General features: G+C 42.8%; 1 protein-coding gene across 1 annotated transcript in view; it reads right to left on the bottom strand.

The window, feature by feature from the left end:
- Positions 1 to 14,742, bottom strand: part of LOC109639992 (uncharacterized) — a 44,103-nt gene extending 29,361 nt beyond the window's left edge. Inside the window, exon 1 of the mRNA XM_069516777.1 lies at positions 14,601 to 14,742. The gene's annotated coding sequence lies outside the window, so the exon portion shown is untranslated. The remainder of the gene's footprint in view (positions 1 to 14,600) is intronic.
- Positions 14,743 to 22,689: the final 7,947 nt, after the last annotated feature.

Raw genomic sequence — 22,689 nt, 5'->3', positions numbered from 1 at the left:
TTTTTTCCCCCCAAGGCGCCACCACGAGTTAAGTTTAGATCCTAAGTTGAAGTCACGGAGAGGTCACGACCTCGGACAGACAGCGGGTCACAGCCCTGGCGACCTGTCTGCGTTTCCACCACATGCATGTTATTATTCAGGTATGCGGGGAGGAGCTGGGGATTGGGTTACAGTGGACTGCCCATTCGTCAGGGCGATGAAGAGACAGCAGCACAGACAGAGCGAGACCACGGCGTGATAAATATCAGCAAGAGCAATCTATTGTATGCACCACAATAGCAGCAGCCGAGATCCAAGAGCCACAATATGAAACACGCAGGGAGGAGAAAAATAATATGACAAAAAGTACAAGGAAATGAGAGAATGATGTGGTGAAGAAAAATACAGAGATAGAGTCTGCCGGTCCTGAGGCTTAACGGCACAAATCAGTACCTTCACCCCCCCCCCCTGCACTCAGCTGGCCACAGGACCTGCAAGTTAATTTATAGATCGGGTTTGGTTTTTTCCGTGGCTGCCTGGAGCCGAGCACTCTTAGAAAATCCTGTGGGGAAGAAGCAGTTGAGACTGGAAATGTATTATACCGTGTTTTGCCATGTGGGTTGTAAAGTTACGAGAATAAACTCGTAATTTTCATGAGACAAAAGCAATGAAGTCGTAATTTCACAAGAAAAAAAGAAGTTTTGACAGGAATGAACAACAGGTGAGTTAGAGGGAAGAACAAGAAGGTGAAGATGCTGGGAGAAGAGAAGAGTTGCTGACACTGTGGACAAACAGTTTGAGAGAGAGAGCAATCTTCCACTGAGATCCACCAGTTCCCTTAAATTCAGTCGAGCCGCTCCAAAGTGCACATGCTGTTAAAGCTGCCGTCAGACGCACCGAAGTTGAGCACTGAAGTCATTTTGTGGACGATGTGAGAAAACGAATGTCGGAGTCAGCCGCTCTGGACATTTCTCACATGAGAAGGTCGCACCACACACACACACACACACGAAAAATTCATGGATTGTTTTTTTTGTTAGTTATTCATCTTCCTCCTTTAGTAATAATGATTGGTGTAATAATTGATATATAATTAATATTGACACAACCCTGTAGCTGGTGCAGGCCGACCCAGTGCAGCTCCTTCTGAAGCTCCTATACTCTTCCACCAGATGATACGAATGTGAAAAGCACCTGCACAGATATCTGTTCTCAAAAAAACAAATCGATAAACCCAATAATCTTTCTCCATTTGATCCAGAATGCTGACAGGAGCCAGAAAATGGGACCATATTTCTCCCATATTAGCTGCTTTGGCTCACCATAAAATCCAGAATAGAATATTCATCATAGCAAACATTCCCAGTGTTAACATACAACAGATTGACAAGAATTACTTTGTAGTCTTGATGTGAGACACAGCTAGTGTAGAAAAAAGCAAAAAGATACACACTTCGACCTGTTTCTTCTATAGATCCAATTCTTTTGGGTGAACCAGCCCTTTAAAGCGAACTCTATGAGTGACCAGCTTCCTTCCGTCTGAAACAACATCTCCACTTTCACATCGTGCATTAACTATGCGGAGCACGATATTTTACAGCACAATATAGTTTTCCAGTGAATAAAAAGCATGTGTGCAGCCAGATATTCTTATTTACATGGTTTTGCACCCACCTGCTGTATCGCTTCTATAGGAGAATAAGTGTTTATGTAGTGATGTAGTGTGTGTGTGTGTGTGTTTGTGTTGTCCGTAGGTCGACTCTCTTCATGTAGCCGTCCCATGCAGCCTCATTAAATGTGGTCTCTGGCAGGGAGCGCAGCGCTGCACATTCTCAGGGTGTGGTGGTGAGCGCTGTCTTAAGTTTCACATTTCTGTGTGTGTGTGTGTGTGTGTGTGTGTGTGTGTGTGTGTGTGTGTGTGTGTGTGTCTGCTCATTAGCTGTAGATGCCATTCTGTGCACTGATTGATCCCATAGCCCTCCACTCATTGGCCCTCAACCAAGCGCACACTCTGGGGTTTTACAAGTCAAACACACACGACCCAGTTTTATCAAACGCCTGCATAAGTGTACGTGAATGTGCTGCAGTGTGTGTGTGTGTGTGTGTGTGTGTGTGTGTGTGTGTGTGTGTTTATGTAAAAGGTTTGTAAATGATTGGCCACACACTGAATAAAGAGTCTGCACATTGATGGAAATTGAAAACAAAGGCTGGGAAATTATGAGCCCATATCTCTGCACTCTTTTCACCGCTCACGTCTGTTGTGTTCTAAAGTGTCGGTGCGGAGTCTGCCACTCGGGCGCTACTTGTTGGGAACATCTGACAGAACAAAACCGTGGCCGTGGGAGTCAGAGGGCTGTGATGTCTGAAGCCCTGAGAGAGAGAGCGAGAGAGAGAGAGGGAGAGAGAGACTCACGATTTGGCCCGACGCCAGCGTGCACACGTATCTAAACACAACCCTGACAACCACACATACACACCTACCTGTATTCACACACATACAACCACACACATACCAGGTGTGCACTTGACACATGGTGATGATGGCATGCAGGAATAGGGGCTCGCTCGGGCATATGGAGTCCATCACTCACACCTAGCCGGTGATAGCGGCAGGAGAAGAGCAATGGTTTTCACTGAGGGCTCTGGCCTCTCACATTACAGGCAATCACTTACTCGAAAATAATCACCTCGACAGCTGATTAAAGGAGAGAGGTTGAGATAAAAAAAGCACAGATGGATGACAGAGAGCGAAGGAGATGGTTTAACTACATGAATCATCGGGAGGATTGCGGAGGAGAGAGGCCTCTCCCGAAACAAGGCAGGTAGCGTCTGGTGGGTCCGGAGAGGTGTCGCCCCAATTTATCTGACAGCGCCCGAGTCAACAGCATTTTAAACTCGTCTTTCATCTCCAGATCCGTGATACCTCGACCCCTGTGAGGAACATTCAGGGTGACGCCGCTCTGACACAGCGGGACCGTACAGGACCGGCTTTGATGTGAAGCTGTGAGATATAACATGTTTTAACAAGCACTCAATATATGAGAGCTCTTTTTTTTATGCTCAAATTTCAAAACGCAAAAATCATCTCCTGTGAATTATTGCTAATGGAGCGGAGTAGCAGGGGTTAGCACGGACGCCTCCCAGAAGGCTCTGGGTTTGAACCTCATGGTCGACCAGGGCCTCGCTTTGCTCACCCCGTGTCTGAGCTCGGATTTCCTCCCACAGTCCAAAGACATGGAGACTGGAAATGGTGTGAATGTGGGCAATCCTTTGTTAGCACAGTGATGGACTGACGACCCGTCGAGAGTGCACCTTGTCTTTTATTCCGTGGACACAGCACTTGCCTGCACGCAGAACATTCATATTTAACTCTGCTGTAAACTGCAGGATCATTAGCGGCCATGCCATTGAGGGACTTACAGATTTAATGTTTTCTCATTATCCAGTTAGCGCTCTGCTACTTCTAACCTAACGGCGCCGGCTTGTTAGTTTGCTCCAAACTCCTTGTGCATGACACAGAATCAGATTTATCAGTGGGGACAAAAATGCAGTAGTCTTCTTGATTGCAGCCATAAACCGGTTGAGAGGTTGTCATGGGAGCAGCAGAATAGACCCTGAGACAACAACAGCACTAATGGGAAACAGGATTCTCCATGGCCGTGTTCAAGGGTATGGCCTTTGTGAGCCAGTTGGGCCTAATGTAGTAAATGCATTCCTCCCGTTCTCACTAGAGTCGAGGAACTGGCTCAAAACGCGGCTCTGTTTACTCGCACTGAACAAACCTGCTGTTTGGAGGAGTGATTTAATGCCTCCTCATTCTGTCAGAGTTGGAAATAAAACGCTCTGCACAGTAATAGTTGGAGATTCCATCGTTTTGTTGCGAAGCCTCGTTCTAACGTCAGTTTAACTTAACGTGATGAACAGAAATCAGCAGCTTGTTTGTGTGTTTCCTCTTCAGCTCTGCACTTAAGCGATGAGAATGTGTTTCATTGTTCGGCTGTAAGTTTGTAAAAGCCTAATTTCCACAGGCATTTGAGAGGATGGTGTAAATTGGATATACTTCTGTTAATGACGCGCCGGGTAACTAGAGGGGAAACTTAATGCTTTGTTTATTACAGAACACCCACCTCCGCACAGCATCGGGGTGCAAAGACGAGAATAAGAGAGAAATTATCTGCGTGTGGATTATTTATTAAGTCTGTCTAATTAATTCTAAACCTGCCATGCTGGTAAAAATTAAATGTAAATGAAACACAAGATCAGATAAAAGATAATTATGTTCGAGGGTTAATAATTCATTTTTATCTAAATACTAAATTAAATGTAACTACAAAATAAACGTAAGAAAATGTTAAAAGTTTTCAATTTCACCTTTGCTGTTTGTGTCGGCCTGTTTTTTTTCCATCTCATAATTCATTTCTGTGACTTAACATTTCCTTGTACTGACGTCACATAAATATATATATGTTTAATTAAATAAGAGCAACAGGATATTTGATCCCTGACCTGATGACAGGAGTCGTGAGTGGAGTTACTGCTGGTGAGATACTGTAATGAACAAAAAGATAATATCAAATAATGAAAATAAATAATTATACAAATTAAATCATTATTTCTAATTTATTCATTGTAAGATTTTATAATTAATTATTTTCAAACATATGTTATTATGTGATATAATTTCATAATCAAACAGTGAGCACAAGGTTAACAGAAGCTGCAGGTTTTTTTTTTTAATTTTAAGCTCTTTTGTGACCTTCATCGACTAATTGCGTTTGCTCAGTTGTCATGGAGACGGCGCAGCGGCTATTGTGACAAGGTTTTTATTTTAGTCACATAAACAGTTTTTGAGTATAGATACAGAAATATGTTGTAAATGTACAATTGCCTTTTAAAATATTATAATAACGTTTGGGTGGGGACACAACTTTTACACAACCTGCAGCCACAAACACTGAGTCACCATTAAAGATGAAGTGGTAGTTAACCCTACGGGCAGGATTTTTATAGGCTCGTTTCCCTGCTGCATTAATTCAGTCCAACCTCAGGAAAAATATTTGGAGGGAGGTTTGTGAATTATATGAAATGTACAAGTTCCAGCAGGTGGTGTGTGTGTGTGTGTGTGTGTGTGTGTGTGTGTGTGTGTGTGCGTTGGTCCACTGGTTTCTTCCACAGGTTTATCACAGAGCGAGGAAAGACGGGGTGGTGATTTAATGTGCTCATTATAAAGGGAGGATTTGCCTCATTACAGTTTTGACGCTGATACATGTAATCCTGCGTTCCTGTAATGAAGCTACAAGCGTCCTGATTGGCTGATTTTAATTGTTCTGACGGGACAGAGCGAACACATTGGTCGTGTTTTTAAAAAGCCTGCTGCTGCGTGACAGACCCCGACCAGCGTCTGTGAGCAGTTAGCTTCAGATCCAGTGCATCTACAGCTCACAAAAAAACTATTGAGTTAAGTAGATTTATAGGGAAAGCTGCAGTTTTCATCAAAGGGACTGTTGAAGTACATTCAGTATACACGCATCAGGCTACACGAGCTGTTTCACTTCATTTGACTGTTTAAGTTACAGACTAAAATGAATATTGTTATGGATTATTTGTTTATCTGTGTTTGTCGGTCTCCAGATTGCCTGCACATGTTTTGGCGTAGCTGGTTGCGTCTTTTGACAAAAGGAAAACATGTCGATTCGATTAAACTATTGTGAGCGAGGATTGGCTCAGGATGCAATGTGTCCCCTGTGGCAATGGCCTCTTGGTGCGGGGCAACTGTGGTGATTATTAAGGGTCGAGGGGGTGAGAGCGGCGATACAGAGGTGGTGGTGGGATTTGGAGGATGGAGGGGAAAAGGAGAAGAAAGTGTCGTCACAGCAGCGCGAAGGAGGAGACGAGGGAGCATGTTGAGATAAGAGAGCAGAGATGGTGGGGACTCTTAATGTTGTCCATTGTTAACGTCCTCCACACAGATGTGCTTCAGAGGACGGAGGAGGTGAAGGGGAGGAACTTGATGATCTGCAAATGTTATCTCTGAATCGTTGCCCTGCAGCTGCTCTCCTCCTCCTCCTCCTCCTCCTCCTCCTCTCTCTCTGTGAAGATGTTTGAAGTGTCACTCAGTTGACGTGGTTCAAACAGAGCACACCACAAAGCAAGAATGCTGCTTTTCTGTGTAGTTTTTAGACATGAAACTCAATCGCATACCATGCAGCTAACCAGTTGGCATCCTGCTATGTTATTTTACCATCATGCATCAGGACCTTCTGAAATAGGTCAGAAGAAAAGTTTCTCTATATGGACCTGTCGACCTCTGACCTCCTGCGACTTCCTCCTGTTCCGCTGACCTGTTTGGAAGAGGATATGACAAAAGTGATTGTAAACCACTTGCCAGCTGAGCCCAGGTCCTATAATAAGTATTTTGTCCAGTTGCTATGGACACAGATGGCACAGAACTAGGCCGGGGGCAGTGATAATAGACGGAGGAGGTTGGGGGGTGAATGTGAGTCTTGTGGTAAAGGACAGTTACTGTGACTCTGGTCACCGCTCTGATAAAAAGCTCACAGGTAACGAGCAGCAAACACGTACGGCCTCACTCAGATGTGGCTTTTCCATTTGAATTATTAATATGTAGAGCAACACAGCTGTCAAGTGAATGTAATGGAGTGAATAGAACAGTATTAAATAAAATAAATGCCGGAGTCTGTGGCATAACGATCGTGGCCTGGAGCTGCTGTACCGAAGACCTGCCGATACTAAGACAGTCGATTGATCAGGAGTCGGTCCAAGCTGTGTTTTTATAGCATTAAATAACAGATTAATTTAAATTTACTGCAGAAAAAATAACATTTGAAAATACATTAGTGTGATAACAACTACCTAAAACGACGGTAATCCACTTTCTTTAACATTGTGAGGGTGAAAGTAGATTTTTGGGCCTTGATTGTACTTATATTCTACTACTAAATGTATTTTGTGCCACTGGATCAAATACTCATATCAATAAAACTACATCTCATCTTAAAGTTAAGTGCGTCATTATGTTAACGCTGAAGCTGTTTGATTCCCACAGCGGATGCATGAAATATGCGTTTGCTCTTCTGCACTGGACGCTGCACATATGAGGACATTTTCTGTGGTTCTCATGTGTTGAAACCAGATGAAGACAATTGTCCCTTTGTGTTCCTGAACTCTCTGGTGTCATTTAAAAGAAAAACCAGGAAGCGCTGGTGTTTCCTCGGCCCTGTGATTGTGTCACATGGTGAGCCCAGTTGTTCCGTTTACATGCTGCGGCTTTAGCCACGGATTAGCTGTACAATAACAGAGCCTGTGTTACACATAGACACACACACACACACACATCCTATAATGAGAGGAAAGGACTGACAAAGTGTTGCCACCTGTTGAAGATCATTTCCAGTCGGGGCCTTACTTCCCATCAGCCCCTTCTTCCTCCTCCCTCTCTCTCAACGGAGAAAAACAACCGCTACCGAGTCACCTTGAGCTCTGACACCTTCCCTGACTGCTACCGCTTCTCCTGTGACCTGTGACCTCCTGACAGCACGGCGGCCGTTAACCTAACCACACATGCATGCACTCGGTGACACGCAGGACACAACGCTGACAACTGGATAACATCACCAGCTGTCCTGTCGCTTTCACCTTCACAGCTGCAAAGCCCCCGGTGCGTACGTTACATCAGGCAGAGCCATGTGAAGTGTTGTGTTCATGTTTGTGAACATATGCACAACCACGTGTGTGCACTGTACCTGTGGTGAACGTTTTATAATCTCGTTGCACACAAACGGCACAGTGAGAAGAAAAAGAAGCAGACGTATGAACAGAGGAGCAGATTGAGTGTGAGAGCAGAGCTAAGCCACGTCGCTCGGCTCTTTCAGGGATGTGGAAATGAATATGAGTCCGCCACGTAATCAGCTTATCCTGGGACCTCGCTCGGTGCCTCGCTTACGCAACTCTGACACCATCTGAGAGCCTTTCATTTAGTTCTCATTTAGCAGGCAGAGAGTCTGATACGCCACATCCGCTGGCCGGCTCGCCGTGCACAGCTGGGCTCGGCCACATACTTCCTGCTCTGATCATGCCTGCTGCTGCGTAACGGTGCGTGTGTGGGCGGAATCGAGCTGCATGGCCAGAGGTTACCAGAGGTTGTGCGTGTGAGTTTTTACTTTTGTCTTATTGGTTGAGTGCAGACTGTGTGTGTGTGTGTGTGTGTGTGTGTGTGTGTCAGCTGCATCCTGGTACTACCAAGTACATCTCTCCATCTTCGTGTAAGCACAGAAGTTACATGATGCTTTGACTCCTCCAGTGCATCAGTGACCCGCTGTTTAAATAAGTAAAGAATCAGCCATGTCACAAATGTTCCCTCCTCCACGTTAATACGTTCACTTTCTTACAACAATGACGTCATCGGACTTTAAATAAACAGAAAATGAATCACAAGCGAGTCAGAAAGATTTTTCTGAGTGACGCTGCACCCGTCACTTCTTTCTGGCAGCATCGAGTCCGTCTCATGGGAGGTGATTTATTCTTGGCTCCAGCTGACTTTACTTTTTAATGAATTTAACATCACAGATACACGTTTTGCTCCTTAACCCGCCGAGCGACCATGATGCTTTGCTTCAGCTGCTTTTTTTTTACTTAAAGTCCATCTCTTCCAGACGTCCGCATGAGCACTTTTCTTTTTTTCTATCCATCTTTTACAAGACAGATGCTGTCAACTGTCGTTTCTGAGGCTAAATAGCCGCAGAAATAAAATCAGCAGAGTGAAGTTGCTCCAGTAACTTCAGCCACTAGGGGTCTCTCAATCAAAACAATAACAAAAAAAACTATGGTTTGATGATGTCATAGAGCAGCGTGGGATCATGGGAGATGTCTTCACCACCATTGCCGATAGAATTCTACCTGACCTGACTCAGGTGCAAATCATGTTCAGGGATGAGGTAACATCAACGGTGTGTTTTTCCTTTACCATGCATCGTTTGCTCCAGAAGGCGAAGCCACAGGTAAATCTAATACCATGAAGTTATGGGCGACCAAATGGATGTCCTGCTAAATTGAATAAAATTGGGGATTATCTGGGTTTAAACATTATTGGAATCATTTTGGATAATGTTCGTTACGCACAATCTTCATTTAACTACAACTGTCCTGTGCAGAAATACCCTGAAGCATGCAGAATACAAGCACTAGACATTTAAGATACAGTAGTGAAAAACAAAAATGAGAAAGCCACTGGTGGTTAAAGCTGGAATGGATTGGCAGCGTGCTGACAGGAAAGGAAAAAGTCCCTGTAACCTGTATTTATCCAGTTAAAATGTCTGAGCACACATGCTCCGTCTTAGCCCTGCTTCACCATTTCAAACTAATTTAATAATAAGCGCTGTGCTCTCAGCTGCGGCAGGTCGAGGTTAGCGTTGAGATGTGATTATAAAAATTCTAAAGAGGGAATAACTCAATCTGAGGCAAATTAAAGATTTTGTTGATAGGTATATAAAACACCAGTGTCCAAATGACGGGGGAACGAGAGGGTGGGCGATGGACGGCTGTAATATTTGGTAATAAACTCTGAACCATAGACATGGACCACATGACCCCAAAGTGAAGCTAAAGTGTCTTAATTGCCCTCTAGTGGCAGGCTGCAGTATCTGTTATAAACCTGCCTCCTCCGTGTAAGTGGAGAGGACACAGAGCAAACAAAAAAGTGCAGCTTTCTTTAGTTTATTTTCAATCCTATTTTATTTCTAAAATGTTTTCTTGCTGAACTTTAGCATATGGATTTCAACAGGATTTTGCAAATGATGAATAATCTATTTCCTCACAGGAAGAAAAAGTGGTGCAACGTCTTTCCTGTGCGCTCCGTCAGCACGACACCTCCGCCTGCAGCCTTTTGGCAACAAGTGTGCATCTCTGCTACCGCATGAGACACTAACAGTTTGAAGTTTTTAATGATAAAGTTATGTTGGGACGTGAATGATGAAGTTCTTTTGTTGCATCTACTTCCCTCGGTTGACCTGATTTACTCCTCTAGCTCAAACTTACATTTCTGACTCTGAACTAAAGAACCTTGCTCCTCTCTCTGAATCCCAAATGTACAGTTTATAGTTCATCGTAACTTAAGCAGCTGTGAGCAGTGATTAGTCTCGGCTTCACTTTGGTCATTGTTAAAAACATGTGAAACACTTGCTCTTTGAATTTCAGGGGCTGACAATGAAAAACCTGACTTTTAACACTTCAGTATCGTTCAGGGCAGTGTTGTTGTTTGCAAACTGCTGCGATCAAGATAAAGGAACAGACATACACATAGATCCATTAGAGATTATAAAACTCGATTATCTTAGACACCTGCACACAGACGACCTGCAGATTTAAACTCGCTCAACTCGTGTTTTCTTGACTGAGAAGACAGAGGAATTCTTGTAGAACTGCAAAAAGTCAAATCAACTGAAAGGAGTCAAGTAAAAAGAAGACGGTACTTTAAAGATATCCAGTTTGAAGTCTAAAAATAACAGATCGTTGCTGATGTCAGACTTCATTTCCTTTTCCATTTGATTCAAAATGCGATCACATCTGTCCTCTTTGGAAAACGTCTGTGTGACATTAAGCAAGTCACAAATCTGTCAAACACACAAAGCTAAGTGTGTCTTTCTAAATCACTCATGAACGCCAACGATTCTCAAATACACGCTCAAAGTCTTTTCTATTACCCGATTTGGAAGCACAGAAGTACTTTATGTGCACAGATAGATCAGTAGTGTTACAGTCTGGCACCTCCTCCTCCTCCACAAACCAATATCACACTTCTCCTCCAGTGAACGCAGCTGCAGAATTCGCCATATAGCAGGCGCACTGCATGCACAGACCTGACAGCACCTTCCCTCAGATAGTGATCTCACTCTTTGCAGGAAGCACTGACGCACAACTCAGATGAAAGAGGATTCGTTGGAGAAGAATCTCCCTTTTAAAATTAGAAACAGAAACACACACTCATCCTATATCCTCCGCTCCCTAACAAGTGAGTCTGAAGTGCACCCTCACGGTATGTTGATTGGGTGTAATACAAAACCTGAGAGCTTTATTAGGGTCTTTTGGCAGTGCAGTCTAGACAAGGAGTGTTTCAAGTGATGGCGCACCCACCTCTTTTGTCTAGAGGAGAAACAAAGGAGCCTTTCTGCTTCCTGGGCAGTTCACCCACTCCGGTAACAATAGAACCGTGCTCCTCAACTTGTGTCTGTAAATGTGAGGCCGGGTTCTCAGCAGGAAGCCTCAGATAGTTGGTCTGAATTCATAAGTCTGGAAAAGAAAAGCTGAGAGCAGGTATAACTATCAACAAAGAGATTGCGTCAAATGATAAATATGCACTCTATACTTCTGATTTGTAAAACAAAAAAGAAAAAAAGAAGAAAACTACATAATCCTGCTGGTTTGCTGGTGCATTAATGCTGGATGGAAGTTTCAGAAGCACAGTTAGTGGTTTGCAAACATAGAGGGGGGCCTCTTCAGAAAGAAAAACAGGTTGAAGGTTGTGTTTGTTTGAGAGATCAGAGTTTTCCGTAGCAAGAGAAGAAACAATGAATATGAATAATGAATATGTGGAGTTCAGAGTTTATTCATTCTGACCCAAGAACCCCCACTGCCAGAATGACCATGAAACTATAAAGTTGAAATCATAGTTTAGCACATTAGCATCCTTATGTTTTCTGAATAACACTGGATGTCGTCAGTCAAAAACATCTAAATATTTCACAAACTAACAATTTGACCTTGTAGCACAACGAGCAAAGTCAGGGTTCATACAGGTCACGCTCAGATTCCATTGCAATGCATCCAACAGGTTGTCAAGAGCAGACATTTGCAGCGTTTCAGCAACAGAGAGAACAGAGACCAGTAAAGTGGCAATAAAAAAATATATATATCGTGTAACAGGATTGCACATTTGACATTAAAGTGCACAGATTGCACAGTTGTAGTAAAATCACAAATGTCAAGAAGAAGAAGATGAATCAGTTCCATTTCCATCAATGTTGACGCTTCGGTCTCCGCTTGAGAGATAAACATACGATTTTTGCAATGTGATAATGATGATAAATAATAAGAAGCTTTGTCAGCAACATAATGACACCAATAAGTAATATTGTACCTGTGGATTCACCCCAACACACTTTTAAATACATAGACAGATCGCAGACAGGGAGGACCATCAATCATTGAAAAACCACAGGGAATGTGATGGAGAGAGAAAAGTGAAAACAAAGATAATTTCAGTACAAACAGCTCGATCTTCTATTACAGACTTTATCTCACTATAAACTTCACTTTTTCGTAACGCCCCTAACACTGTAAATGCCTAATTTAGTGCTAATAGGCCACTGTCTGTTTTTATAAGCAGTCACATGCAACCACTAGAACTTTACAAGGGTGTGGTTTTCTCTAAGTGCCTTTTTGCAAGAAATGCAATTTTCTCTAAGGGTATAGTTAGATGGGTGTGAGGGCGGTGGGGGTGAGAGTGGTGATTTGGTGCCGCAGGGTGGAATCAAGGTCCAAACATAACCACTTAAGCAATTCATGACTAAAAGCAAACTGTAATCTGCGACGAGCAGGTTTGAACGCAACATTGTGAGGGAATAAACAGAAAGGTGCAGCTCAGACGCCGCGTGAGGTGTGAAATCAGCACAACAGAAATCCTTTGTCTCAGACACTGGAAAACACTTCATTTATCGCCCCGAGCTTCACCTGTTAGCAAGTCAGACTTTCTAGATCAGCAAGAACTGTAATGAAACTAAACTTAGTCCTGCAGAAACAGATTTCTTTGGCTGCTAGAGAGACGGAAACAAGTGGAGTCACATGAGTGGTTTATGATGTTCAGATCATGATGTGAACTTTTGGAGGAAAACATGAGGAAAACAAATATCTCCTGATGACGCAGCGGAGTTAATACATCACTTCCTGTCTGCCGCTCCACCTCTCGCCTGAATAATACAGAGGATTTGTTGCAAGTTGCGAACGTGTCTGTGCAGAAAACCTCCCGCTGTGTCGTGCATGTGCGAAAGGAAAACTGGCGCTCCCAGCAGGACATGTCTGAAAACAGCTTTACAGGCAGACAGCTAGCAAAGTGAATGTTGGTGAGACTTCTGCTCTTGATGGATCGTGGTAAATACGTCAGTCGACATTCTGTATTTGTAGAGAACATCGTATCGCGGCCTAATGAGACACATTGGCTTTTTATTTTTATCCATCAGTGGTGGTGTTTCCCCAAACAGAGCGCACATAACACGACTAATGTTGTGATTCACCTGCTCTGAGAACAATCTAAGATTCTCAGATTTGTTTGCTTCTTATATCGTGAACTTTGCAGCGCAATTTTCCACCAATAACAGGCCGACATCACAAGAATATGGAAGTCTCTGCAGCGTTGATCTTTTCTGACATTTCTGAACAACTCGGCATCCTAATATAGATCAGTCTCTGTTATTCTGCCGTGATTTTACCTCTAAGTGAGAGGACGAACGCGCGGGGGGGGGGGGTGGTGGGAGGCAGAGCAATAGAAGATTATCTGATGTTCTGCTGAAATGAAAGAAAAATGTATTCATATTTCCACTGAAGTGGGGAAATAAAAGATTATTTGCACTCTTAACACCCACTCTTTCCCACAGTTCAGATGTGATTTACAGTCAGTCGTTACCACCAGCGTCGGGTAAAAAGTGAACCAGGGAACTCAGAAATCCATTATCATAAATAGAGAAGCTCTGTACCTGAAAACACAGAAAAATGTCATAAAGATTGTGTGAACTCTGTGACATGTCGGAATAACAAGCGAGATAGAGACTCTGGCAGCACAGTCAACCCCCAGTCATCTGATTTATGAAATGTGTCACTGCATAAAACGACTGCTGCTCATCAAAAATCATTTTTCCTGAAACAGGACTAATACAATCCAATGAGAAGAGAAACTCAAAGACCGTCCTCGGCTCTCTGGATTATCAGACGTCTCAGTTGTGTGGGAGAAGTGGAAATATTTCTTTTTCATGATGTTTGGGAGGTGAAAAGTGCATCGCAAAGCATCGAGTCAAAACAGGAAAACAGCCTGTGAGTGTGTGCGTGGCCTGTGTCTAACAGAATGTGTGCAACTTCAGATGATTTTCCTGAGTGTTGTCTCATCTTTTCTGTCTCTCTTCTTCTCTGGAACAGGGGGCCCCATCTCCCTAAAGCATCTTACGACTTTAAGATGATCGTAAAAATCCATCTAACAAACCGTCTTCAGCTTCAGAGATAACCGAAAGGGATTTGAACTTCAGGCACTCTTACAAAATAATTACAGAATCATGACTGGCTGTGTCCCCCTCGTCTAAGAGCGTCTTGAGAAGGAGCGATTGAAAATGTCTTGTTTTTACAATACGGTTTGTGTTTTTGTTGATTTTCTTATGTTTGTACTTTTGTTCTGAGCTTCAGAGCGGCTAATGCACATCATGACACGACATCGACTATACAGGCAAAATGATCACAACAGCCTGAAGAGAAATAAGAAGCTCTATCGAATGAATGCGACTTGTCAACGTTTGGACAAAATTCGAACCCTAACGCAGTCAAAGCAGGTGCAGCTGATTACAGACCTTGGTGGCAGCTCTGTGCAGAGGACTCAGGAATCCAAAACATGAAAAAACTCAGGTGTTAAAAAGGACAGGAAACACTAATCAGCCATGAGCTAACAGGAACTACAAGTGCAAACTGAACTGACTGACAAACCAAGAAGCACTGAGGAGAACTGAGAGTAAATACACAAGGGGGTGGGGGGGTAGAGCTAATTGAACACAGGTGAAAAATAATCAAAGTGGAGGGAAACTAGACAAAGACAGGAAGTAGAGTGAGAGAAAGACACTCAAGAAAAGAAGCAACAAAGTAAAACAGGAACTAATCAAGTCCAAGTGCAAAGAACTGAGATATTAATGCAAATCCAAAACCAAACACAAGGAAATAACAAGGCCAACATCTGTAAAGACAAAACAAATCAAACTATCCAAGTATGAAAAACAAAAGTCCAAATTATCCAATTAAACTCCACCAAGTCTATAAATTCTAAAAAAATCAGTCCAACACTAAGATTCACAAGGATAAATCAGGAGTTTTAAAACAGGACGTCAGCACATTTATAAAAGCTACAGGAACCATCACAGCTTTGTAAGACTTTCAATATGTTTGCTTGGAGCAAAGTTTACATTTTTCTCAAACGTATGATTTGACTCATGAAGGAAATCAAGCTGGAATCTTTAGTGTATCTATTGTGTTGGGTCTTTCACGGCACTTTGAAATCATTTTTGCTGAAATTGTGCGGTAAACAAAAACACATTTTTAGAGACAAGTACGTGTAAAAGATATTTATGAGACAGTAGCGATAGAATCGTGGCACAGAAAGTCTAAAACCTTCACTGCTCTTCGCTCCTGCACAAATCATGTCTCAAACTGCAACATGAACCCTTTGACACAGAGACTCTGCTGCAAAGTGTCTTTTAAAAGACTGTTTCACGTTTCCCCTGATGTCAAATGTAACACCTGCCTTCTGTGTGAGTCTGTGCGAAGCTTAACCTCCCCCTTCTGGATTGTGAGCCTTTCTGTCCTCACTCCGGCGTCTATTCACCCTGAAAACAGGACTGGACGGCTTCGCTGTGTCTCACAGGTCTTCACATGTCGGGAGCGTTCTCTTTGACATCTGACTTCGTGTGGTCCATAGTCCTGGTGCCCACACACTGGAAGCAGAGAATGGGAAAACAAACAACAGTTCAATCATAGGGTCCTTTTGTGTGGAGATAATGTATTTTTCAAGGTGTCTTACCTTTGTCAATGAGTCCTATGTAATGTCCATTTCTTAGCTGTTAGTGAAAATAAAAATAGAGTCCTATAGAAGCGGAGAAACATTTGTCCAACTTGTAAAAATGTAGAAATAAATACATGGAAAATTAAAGCATAGATCAAATCTGTTGCAGGAGGATGGATAAGAAAGATATTCACTGTCAACTTCAATAGTTCACTTTTCTCTAGATCATATCCTGTGTAGCCGACAAAATACAACATCTGGGACAGGGGGACAAGAGGGGGACAAGAAGTAGCTAAGAGACTCATCGTCAGACTCCATAGTTAACTTTATTAATAGTAATAATCATAATAATAGCTTACATTTGTATAGTCTTATAAGGGATCCAAGGACACTTTTTGAGGGAGGAGGACATATTTAAGGACAGTAGTCCAAGTAGGAGGTGATGAAGGCATGGACGAGCGTTGTGTTCACAGACTCTGAAAGTGAGGGTCGGAGTCTGGAGATGTTACTGTAAACCTTGTAGCCCACAAAATGTACATATCAAACTGTCATCTTGTATGTAAAAAGATAGAGCTAGGCTAACTAGCTTCTACTTGATGGAAACTACTTAGCCTAATTACTGTTGTTAATCTGTTGAGGCAGCTTCTGCAAACTCTTACACACTGTCACATGAAAACACGTTCACCATCATTTGCAAAGTAACAGGGGAACATATAAAGTTTTCACAGTTGGTACTGCAGCTAACAAGGCAACTAGGCCCCCCCCCCCGGCTGGTTAACTGCCTGTGTAGCCAGTGAAATTAAATTGATATTGCAAACAATTTTCGGTGCTTGCACATGCAGCAATGATGCACAAATTAAATTACCCGTACTGTCAGCCAGCGCCAAACATCCACCCTCCCCGGAGAGCAGCACAACGACTGCACAACAACAAATGAACATAGGCCGGCGTTTAACACGCAACAATATTTCCTCTCGTCCAAATTCCACATTTTAAAGTTCTCTTCTTTCAAAAGAACCAGAAAACCACAAACCAAGGCAGGAGAATCAATATTTCAAAAGCCCCAAAGATAAAATCTCACTGGTTGACATCTTCATGCCAAATCGAATATGCACACATACTGAACAGCTCACTTGATAAAAACATCATTCAAAATGGCTCCAGCCTAAAAATATGACTCAGTGAATCATTTATGGTTTCACAATCAAAGTTGTTCTCCAGGCATGAGGCTGCACAGCGGGACTGAAAACCTCCGACAAGCTTGGGTGAGCAGCTGACAGAGAGGAGAGGGAGCAGAAACAGAGGAGGCCTTTAAAGAATATTTTGCATCCTCATAATGTTTGCTCCAGCTCTTTTCTCTCTGTGCACTGGTTTTACAATTTATCCACTGACCCGGTCTCTCATGATCTGTGATGAAAAACCATTCACACAAATTACAGCTCTCCCATAAAAACACCTCACAGTGGGGGTCATTATTCCATAAAATAGATTGTCAAGAGAAAAGTGCATCAATATGGTGGTTTTTTTTATCCATCACACTAAGCGCCACGGTCAAATACAATCTTTTATTTGTGCAAAATTCCATGTGAAATAGCAGGATTAGCCTCACATTGAGTAGCAAGGTCGAGGGCATGTGTGAATAAGATGTCCCTCAATGATCTCCTTCTCACATAAAGACAAGTGCATGCAGGGTTTTGAGTAAGAGAGGGGAGGAAAGGGTGAGGGCGTTCGATCAAGCAGGCAGAGGCAGAGAGGTAAAAGCTCGAACCGTAGCGCTGCGCTGATATTTCCTTTCAAACCATTAATCTCTCGCTGTCCACGCCGCAAAAACAGGACCTGGGTGAGAAGGGTGCTGTAATCACACAGACTAAGCTCTGCCAGTGGCTGACTGACCTTCTCTGGCCTCCTGTCCGCCCCATGAAATCCAGAGTTAAAATTCACGCATTCCAGCCACGGCCCCGACAAACACAACAGCACACATGACTCTGCATGGACAGTTCAACATGATATCATCAACAAAAAAACGTTCTGTCTTTAATCTGCTGTAAAATATTCATAACAAGACATGGTGTTTAAAGTTGCATATGGCAGAACTGTGGGTTTCCACTCACACTTTGATGTGAAATTCCCTGTGGAGCTTTCTTAGAATCATGTTTACATGTTTCTGAGGCCAAACGAACATCATAAGATAATTGGAAAGCCAATTTTTTTTTAATATGTTTCAAACTCGCATTGTTAACAAACTCTTTGGTAGGAATATCGGTCTCTGTACACAGAGTAGAATTGAAACCACTGTCAAAATGTGTATGCTGCTTTGATACCATCCAAGAATTTTGGACCTGTCATTAAATCCGATCGAGCCACAAGAGTTTGGCCATTGTCGTTGGCCGATAGGTTCAAAACACTGAACTCTAAGAGATCTTGCTTTGCACACAAGCCCACTGTGATGGTGAAACAAGAATAAGCCTTCCCTGAATTACAAACTCACAAGCACGCTGTAAGTCAGCTATATACTTTATATTGCTTGGGCTGAAACATGCAAAATAAAATGTTATTATGGTCTTTTGAGTGCATGGCTGCTTGTGGAAATATCAAAATAATAGTTGCAATCTTACGTTCACTTCCCCTCAGTTCAGCACAGAATACATTCCTTGTGATAACACAAGGCCTTAATAGATTGCTTCAGGCAGGAGTCTGTATATGGCAGGAGCACACCAGAGTGGGGTATGGATCAGTTCGCTAGGGGAGGGGTAAATGGAGAGCCACTGCAAAGGAGGAGGAGGCGAGCGAGGAGGATGACCTGAAGGAAGAAGAAGAGGAAGAGCGTAGGAGGTTTGGGATTGATGGATAACTTTGTTGAGATAACAGCACGGTGTCAGTGCCTGGGGATGATGGGAGAGGGAATCTCTATCTCCTCCTGAACGTGTGCGTTTCTGAAAGTGTGCGTTGGATACGTGTACTGTGGGACTTGTACCTTTGGAGAACGCGGCGAAACACAGATTCAATCACGATTGACAATGCACACACACACACACACACACACACACACACACACACACACACACACACACACACACACACACATTGTTCTTCTTCTTCATTCCATACATCCCATTCCCGTCCTGTAGTCATGGGCTTCAAAGTCCTGATGGGATGGGACCACCACGGTTAGTTAAGTAGAGACATGATCCATGTCCTGATCACAGTCAGGGGGTGAAGTGGGGGTTTGGTGAAAGGCGGGGGTGGAGAGGAGGTGAAGATCTCACGTGGAATTGACAGAGACAAAGGGAGGCAAATCAAGAGGGAGCGACGGAGAACGGGAAGGGAGATGAAACGACGGAATGTCTTCAGAGAGATGTTGGTCCCTTTTGAAGAGGACACGGGCGCTGCTCAATCACTGCAAACTTCAAAGCCTCTTCATTAAAGCCTTGCCTGGAGACAGGAGCCCTCTTCCCTCCTTTCTCTCTCTCTTTCTCTCCCTCTTCGTCCCCATCCTCTTCATCCCTCTTTTCTTCCCTGTCTGTCTCACTCACTCTCTCTTTCTTCCCTTGCCTCCACTCAGCCATTAAAAACAGCAGGTAGGGAGGCAAAGTGAAAGTGAAGAAGAGCGAGGAAGAGACAAAGGGACACAAAGGGAGAAAGAGCATCCAAGCAGGCAACACAGAGACACGTCTGTTGAGTCGAATGGGGAATGTCTTTTCCTCGAATCAATCTTCTTTTGTTGCTGCTCAAGCTCGGTCTGTGATTTTTGTCCTGTTCTTCTTCTTTGCAGCGTGAATGGATGAGTCATAGACGGATGAAAAGTTGTGCACAGGCTTGAGTGAAGAATCAGAATAGAAACAGAGGCAAAAGCTTCACAATGTTTGAAGCCTGTCGTGGCGGGGTGATGTTTCACATAACTTATTAGCTGTCACATGAAAAAGAAGGAAAAAAACACAGCGTCCCCAAAAAGTCAATCTCACGATTTAAGATTTTGAGCGTTTGACATTAAATTTAATCCGAAGAAGTACAGCATGAACATTTTAACACCGTCTTTAAAATTCTCTCAAATTCAGACTAATCTAATAACCTGTTTTTGATTTGATTTTGCAACCAGCTTGACATGATAATGTATTTTTGATGCTGCTGATATGTTTGATCACAGATATCAGCTCCAGTCAGCGTCATGATGACATGTTACTGTACACCACGCCGCGGAAACCTTCAGGAGGCGGCACAGCTGATCATTAGCTGCACATACAGAGCATCCTCCTGAGAACATGGTGAATCAAAGGAAAAAGCAAGTGTTATTTTGCTCTGATTGGACAAAGGCATGGACATCAGTCAGACGGATTTACAAAGAGACAGTCCCAGCTCGTCACAAACGATAAAAATGCAGCAGTAGCCATGATGGAGGCTGTGATGGAAGGGTGTACAACCGTTGACAAAATCCAATGAGAGTGTGATATAGCTGAATATCCAGGAGGCAATTTGTGCATCAGTACAAGGATGTTTGCTTTGGCTGTCACATCAGTAGTATTTTAGAGTATACAGTTGTCGGGGTACACTTATTAGAAGTCCAGTACCTGCTGTTAACATATATTATTGATAACATGTGTTTCAGTGGCTCCAGGTAAGAATGTAGCTTCACAGAGCTTCAGTAGATCTTCTTGCAGCCTTGGGCCAAAACAGAGTTTTAAAGTCATCCAGGCAGTTTTGTTTGTTATCTAATAAAATTTGACTTCAATGAATCTCTAACACCACAAAGGAGGATTATATAAAATGAAATATTTGCTTGTTGCAGCTTGAAGAGCTGCATTCTCTCTGCTACATCTGTCTCTTATCGTAGCAAATTAGCCTCTCTCCATTTTTGAATGTTTCTTCAATATATCATGATTTTCGTCATATTTTGTGTAAACATCTCAGGATCTGTCAAATAGTTTGTTTGCTCAAGGCCAGTCTGCGTCAAGCGTGTTGTAATTCATACCACAGCATCAAATGAGCAAAGCCACAATTTCCAACTCCTGAACTATTATTTTTGAAGTAAAAGAGAGACCTCGCTGAAAACAAAAGGTGAGCGATAGAGATGCACAAAGAAAGGTGGTATAGGTAAAGTAACAAAGGGCAAACATCTCATCAATCCTCTCAACTGTGTGTTATGCAGAAGCAAGCTGATTGGTAGATCAAGCTCCTCTGATGAGGGAGGAGAGGGAGATAAAAACATACTACATAAAGAAACAGTCTAATTTTGAACTATTTGGAGCATCCACCCAGAATAAATAAAAAATGCAAGAATAAAGAATAGAAGTATTCTCCATAGATACAAACACCACTTCTAAAGCGATGGTTCTAATCTGATTCTAAAATGATTCAAATGCCGGCAATATGGAAGACCTCCAGAGAACAGCACCCCCGAGGCTCGGGAGGTCCATGTGTTATTTTCAGCTACAGGAGGAAGTGGTCAGATTATTACCAGTCAGGAGTGACTCACCGCTGACTGTTAATAATCGGTCAATTCTTTCATTACTAAACCCGTCCTCGCCTCACAGGAAGTGGCTCCTAACATCAGACAGGCAGCAGCGCATCCATCACCAGCTGATTAATGTGACGACTTCTCCCCAGCCCAGCTGTCACTGACGGCTGTCGTGACGACAGTTGGCCACATCACTACACATAAGTAATTAAAAAATACTTTCAGCATTAACAAATATTTAGTTTGGCTTCTATGCTACAACAGCCTTCGATTTTTCTCCATCCAGATTGTTGATCAAAGACACATCCGTCTTCTTAGGCCTCTGGTTTTAACGCCCTGGAAAGATGATTTATTTGGAGATATGAGGCTTTCATCAAACAGCATTGCAATGATTATGAGTACAAAGACATCTGTGCAAACCCTGATCTTTGAAAAAAGGTCTGGCAGAGTTCAATGGTTTAAAAGTCCCCCCCCCCCCTCTCTGTGATGAATATATAATCAAACAATATAAAAGAAAAAAAGAAAGATGGGATCAGTCTGTTGTAACTTAACCAACGTTCCCATTGAAATATGGGATTTATTATAAAGTTAATAATGAAACTTTCAACATTAAAACTCATCTTTCCCTGTCTTCATTGATCTATAGTGGAACTTTGTTACAGGGCTTTAACACTATATAATAAAACCACAATTCAAACCATCACTGAGATAACTATTCCATCCCCAGAAAACAGAGCGTTCCCGTGGGCTCTGAGCACAAATCCACATGACTTTTACTCCCCGCAGCTTCGGATCTAATTAGTATTTAATGGTAAGAAATGTCTCCATCACGCTCGGCCTAATCAAAAGCAAAACTTCCCCCTGTGGACCTCCAATGAGCAGGCTGCGTTTAAACGAAATGGTAATATCACGTCACAGGCTAAGCTGAGAAAGATGAGAAGCAGTGAGAGGTGTTTGCACATGGTATGAAACTGAACGATTTCCAAATCCTATCAAGAGGAAGGGAGGGGGCACATCAGCGTTCACTATCAGCCAGCATTTAATCAAGAAAGTCAGCAATTAAGTGAACAGCTTGTGCTTTTCCTAAATTGGGTTTGTCGTGTGCGTGGTCGGTTATATTTCTAAATTGCATCAGTTCTGTAACGTGCATTATCCCACCAACTGTCCTGCTGTTTGGAAGTAACTTGGTCCGGAAATACTTCAACAATTACTAGATTGATGGCCGTATAATTTGGTTTGGAACATTATGGGTATCCAAAGACTAAAGCCCAATGATTTTAGTGTTTCCTTACTTTTTGGGGTTTTAATGAACCTTCTCTCCAACTATTGGTTTGCCATTTACTTTGTTAAAGATATTTATAGTCCACACAGGATAGATTAGCTCTTCCAGTTTCCAGCTCTTCCAAAGTGTTTGAACCAAAATGATGACTTTCCTCTA

This window comes from Paralichthys olivaceus, chromosome 20 (genome assembly GCF_024713975.1).
Source record: "Paralichthys olivaceus isolate ysfri-2021 chromosome 20, ASM2471397v2, whole genome shotgun sequence".
NCBI classification, from domain to species: domain Eukaryota; kingdom Metazoa; phylum Chordata; class Actinopteri; order Pleuronectiformes; family Paralichthyidae; genus Paralichthys; species Paralichthys olivaceus.
This window is presented reverse-complemented; position numbering and strand designations above follow the sequence as displayed.